This window comes from Sus scrofa, chromosome 10 (assembly GCF_000003025.6).
Source record: "Sus scrofa isolate TJ Tabasco breed Duroc chromosome 10, Sscrofa11.1, whole genome shotgun sequence".
In the NCBI taxonomy this organism is placed as follows: Eukaryota; Metazoa; Chordata; class Mammalia; order Artiodactyla; family Suidae; genus Sus; species Sus scrofa.
The window spans coordinates 25,269,528-25,274,738 of NC_010452.4; the positions used below are offsets into that span (position 1 = coordinate 25,269,528).

At 40.4% G+C, this 5,211-nt stretch overlaps 1 pseudogene; it reads left to right on the forward strand.

The window, feature by feature from the left end:
- Positions 3,993–4,469, forward strand: LOC110255618 (annotated as a pseudogene).

Here is a 5,211-nt window from a genome sequence, read left to right on the forward strand (position 1 = left end):
GGTTGCACCAATTGACAATCCCACCAACCGTGTCATAGGGTTCCTCTTTCTCCACACGGTCTCCAGCACTTATTGTTTGTAGACTTTTGGATGATGGCCATTCTGGCTGGTGTAAGGTGGTACCTCAGAGTGGTTTTGATTTACATTTCTCTAATGATGAGTGATGTTGAACATCTTTTCATGTGTTTTTTTGCTATCTGTATGTCTTCTTTGGAGAATTGTCTGTTTAGATCTTCTGCCCATTTTTGGATGGGGTTTTTGTTTTTTTGGTATGGAGCTGCAGAAGGTGTTTATAAATTTTGGAGATTAATGCCTTGTCAGTTGATTCACTTGCAAAGATTTTCTCCCATTCTGTGGGTTGTCTTTTTGTTTTCTTTAGGGTTTCCTTTGCTGTGGAGAAACTTTTTAAGTTGTATTAGGTCCCATTTGATTATTTTTGTTTTTACTGTCATGACTCTAAGAGGTGGATCTGAGAAGATGTTGCTGTCATTTATGTCAGAGAGGGTTTGGCCTATGTTTTCCTCTAAGAGTTTTAGAGTGTCTGGTCTTCTATCTAGGTCTCTAATCCATTTTGAGTTTATTTTTGTGTATGGTGTTAGGGACTGTCCTAAGTTCATTCTTTTCCATGTGGCTGTCCGGTTTTCCCAGCACCACTTATTGAACAAGCTGTCCTTTCTCCATTGTATATTCTTGCCTCCTTTGTCAAGGATTAGTTGGCTGTAGGTGTGTGGGTTGAGTTCTGGGCTTTCTATCCTATTCCACTGATCTATATTTCTGTCTTTGTGCCAGTACCATATACGGTTTTGATGATTGTTGCTTTGTGGTATATTCTGAGGTCTGGGAGCCTGATTGCTCCAGTTCCATTTTTCTTTTTCAGGATGTCTTTGGCTATTCTTGGTCTTTTGTGCTTCCAAACAAACTTTAAAATATTTTGTTTGAGTTCTGTGAAAAATGTCCTTGGTAATTTGATAGGGATTGCATTGAATCTGTATATTATCTTAGGTAGTATAGTCATTTTGATAATATTAACTCTTCCAATCCAGGAGCATGGCATATCTTTCCATCTATTTGTGTCGTCTTTGATTTCTTTCATCCTACTGGTGCTTTTGATAGGGGTTGATTGATTTGACAAAATTGCTATCTTGATGATATTGAGATTCTAATTCAATTCATGAACATGAAAGTTTTTATATTTATTTAGTTTTGCTTTAACTTCTTCAATAGTATTTTCTGTTTTTAAGTGTACAAGTCTTACATTTTTGGTTAAATTTATTCCTAGGTATTTTTAGATAGTATTATTAATAGAATTATTTTTCTTAGTTTCACTTTCTGATTTTTCTTTGCAAGTAAATTGAAATGTAGTTGAATTTGGATATTGATCCTGCATCATGTGACCTCTGTAACCTTGTTTATTAGTGTAGTATTGTATGAGCGTGTGTGTGTGTGTGTGTGTGTGTGTGTGTGTGTGTGTTCCTTGAGATTTTCCACATGTAAGATTGTGTCAGTTTGAATATAGACAGCTGCACTGCTTTCTTATCAATAAGGATGCCTTTAATTTCTTTTTACTCCCTTATGGACTGGATGGAAACTTCAGTACAAAGTTGAATAGAAGTGTTGAGGGATAATTTTTCTTCCTTTCTGATTTCAATGGATTTTATTTCTTTTTCTTGCCTAATTTCTCTTGTTAGGCCTTCCAGTACTATATTAAATTGGGGTGGTGATAGTGGGCACCCTTTTCTTGTTCCTGATCTTAGAAAGAGCTTTTGATATTTTACTATCAAGTATGATATTATCTGTGGCTTGGCCTTTACTATACTGAAGTTTGTTTCTTTTTTACACAATTTGTTGAGAGTTTTTATTGTGAAAGTATGTTGAATTTTGTCAAATGCCTTTTCTGCCTTTATTGACACAATCATATGTTTGTTTGGTTTTTGGCTTTTCTATGGCTGCACCCGTGGCATATGGGGATTCCCAGGCCAGTGGTCTAATCGGAGCTATAGCCACCAGCCTATGCCAGAGGCACAGAAACACCAGATCCAAACTGTGTCTTTGATCTGCACCACAGCTCACGGCAATGCTGGATCCTTAACTCACCAAGCGAGGCCAGGGATCGAAACCACAACGTCATGGTTCCTAGTCAGATTTGTTAACCACTGAGCCACGATGAGTATACCCATGAAAATGGAATGGCTATATATCTTTAGATTCAGATATGACCTGTGTCCATTGAACATAATGAGTATACTTTGCTCTCATAAAGTATACTCTGTGTGAGAATTTTTCTACATTGCTAGTACTCAACTATTGGATAAATCTCAAAAGCATTATCCCGAGTGAAAAAAAGAGCTACATACAAGAGTATGCACCACATGATTCCTTTTGCATGAAACACTAGAAAAGACAAAATTCATCTATAATGACCAAAATGTAGAGGGACAATTCCTAGATGGAGTTAATCGAAGCATTTAAAAAGTGATCCAATATATTTGGGCTCTCAATAGATAGAGATCACCACAAGTTTTCATTCTGATGAGGTTTGAATACAAGAATATCTTCAAGACGGGCATTATGCTCCGGAATCTTTTATAAAAATTCTATCCATAGAAGGATGGATGCCAAATAAATACACTTTCTCCCCCCAACCCTGCTAGGATGGATTCAATATGAAGTCAAGATTAAGATGAAGAAATCATATTCCTTCACTTAGGTGGATTTAATAAGCATCCAGGAAGCCTGAAGTTATTATTAGAAGAGAAGGTTATAGCAAAACATCTATGAGTGGTTGGTCAGAACAGATATTCTCTGCTCTGTACCCCTTGCCTGGCAAATTAGGCATTTGAAGCTTATGAGACCGTTCAGGTTTGTTGTCTCTGGAATGATCTCTGAATTTTTAAGGCCTATGAGGTGACTAAAAGTACTGCCTGTAGGAGATTTGAAAAAGAATTGATTAACTTACTTCTGAAAGTGGCTATTTCATTTCTCTCTCACCAATTTCTGAGGGGTGATCCTATGAACAAAGATGCACTCTTCTCAAGGCCTTACTGTACAATCTCCATTACTGATTCCAGGCCCATAAGGGGAGTTTAAATTCCAGTTATGCTCAGAGACGAAATTGCAAGGTCTAATCCAGAAATAAAAAGCAAAACACAGAGGAACTCAAGATCTTGATCAATACTAAATGCTCCAATCAAAAGACATAGGGCTGTTGGTTAGATGAAAAAATAAAATCCATCTACATGTTGCCTACGAGAGACTAACATCAGATCTAAAGACACACAAAGACTGAAAGTGAGGGGATGGAAAAAAATACCTCATACAGAGCAACTGATATGAAATTAGGGGTGGAGTTACTGTCTTGGCTCAGGGGAAACGAATCTGACTAGGATCCGTGAGGACACAGGTTCGATCCCTGGCCTTTCTCAGTGGCTTAAGTATCCAGCACTGCCATGAGCTGTGGTGTAGGTCACAGATGAGGCTCAGATCTGGCCTGTCTGTGGCTATGGCTGTGGCCAGCAGCTATAGCTCCAATTCAACCCCTATGCTGGGAACCTCCACATGCCATTGATGTGGCCCTAAAAAACAGGAAAGAAAGAAAGAAAGAAGGAAGGAAGGAAGGAAGGAGGAAAGGAAGAAGGAAAGAAAGAAAGAAAGAAGGAAGGAAGGAAGGAAGGAGGAAAGGAAGAAGGAAAGAAAGAAAGAAAGAAGGAAGGAAGGAAGGAAGGAGGAAAGGAAGAAGGAAAGAAAGAAAGAAGAAAGAAAGGAAGGAAGGAAGAAGGAAAGAAAGAAAGAAAGAAAGAAAGAAAGAAAGAAAGAAAGAAAGAAAGAAAGAAAGAAAGAAAGAAAGAAAGAAAGAAAGAAAGAAAGAAGGAAGGAAGGAAGGAAGGAAGGAAGGAAGGAAGGAAGGAAGGAAGGAAGGAAAGAGTAGCAATACTCATATCAGATAAAGTAGACTTTAAAACAAAGTTTATGAGCTGGAGTGGACCACACCTGCCATGGACAAGCTGAAGAAGGTGCTGAGCGGACAGGACATGGAGGACCGGGACAGTCTGTCCAATGTTGTTGAGGCCACTTCCTTAAGTTCAGGTACCAGAATAAAAGGCTTCATCACCTGTTTTGCTGCAAGAATTATCTGCCCACGCTGGGAACTTTTGTGCTCCAGGTGCCCAAGAAGGGACTATACCTCTTTTCAGTGCTTCATACCTTTGGTAACATTTCATCTATTGGGAGCACTGTCTTCCTCGGGGGACCAATGAAACAGCTAAAACAAATGTTTGAACCCACGCATTTGATTGCAACTATCCTGGTGCTGTTGTGTTTTGCCCTTACCCTGTGTTCTGCCTTTTGGTGGCCCAAGGGACTTGTTCTTATCTTCTGCATTGTGCCGTCTCTAGCCCTGACGTTATAGTCTTTCCTACATACCATTTGCAAGGGATGCTGTGTAGAATTGCTTTGCTCTGTGTCTTACATAAGACATGGCCAGCTTTGCTGACTTGGAAAGGCAAGGTGGATGGAAGCTGGTGAACCATGTTGCAAATATCTTCCAGATCTCTGTCTCACAGACACGTGCCTTTGTTCTTGCAGCAATGTGTTGCTTGCATTCTGAACATTTGAGGGTTGATTTTTGGAGGCAGTGGTGTGTTTCCAAACCTAATGCCCATAGCACCATGTGAGAGGGGCATTCTGTGTCTGCCAGAGTGGAATCTTCCTTGGGCACCTTTGGATGGGGTTCCACTGGGTTCTCATAAATAAAAACCCTGTTAGCAGCAGCAGATATGCCTGGGGCACTAGTGATTCCCAGGTGGCCATGAGCCAGCCCATTGGAGATGACAGTTGAGCAACAGGAAGGGACACAGTTTGGAGGTCAACAGGGACTTTGTAGACTTACCCCCAGCATGGCATCCATCACCCCTGCCCCTCACAGTGCAGACACGCATCTGTCTTGGTGTCTGGGAACAAGTGATTGTGCCCTTCTGACATGAGACACTGGAGACCCTGGCGGTGGAGTGCAGTAGAAAAGGAACACTTTCTGGTGATGTGTGTTGTTTTCAAACCTGAACCAAGGCTCTCTTGCTATTCTGATTCCCCATCTGACTATGGAATGTATTTTCTAACATTGAGTGCACACTTTTTTTCTCTTGGGCCCTCCCACCCCCACCCATGTATCTTCACTCTTGACCTCCTGGAATGAGATTGAGAGAACAAAGCAGCAGC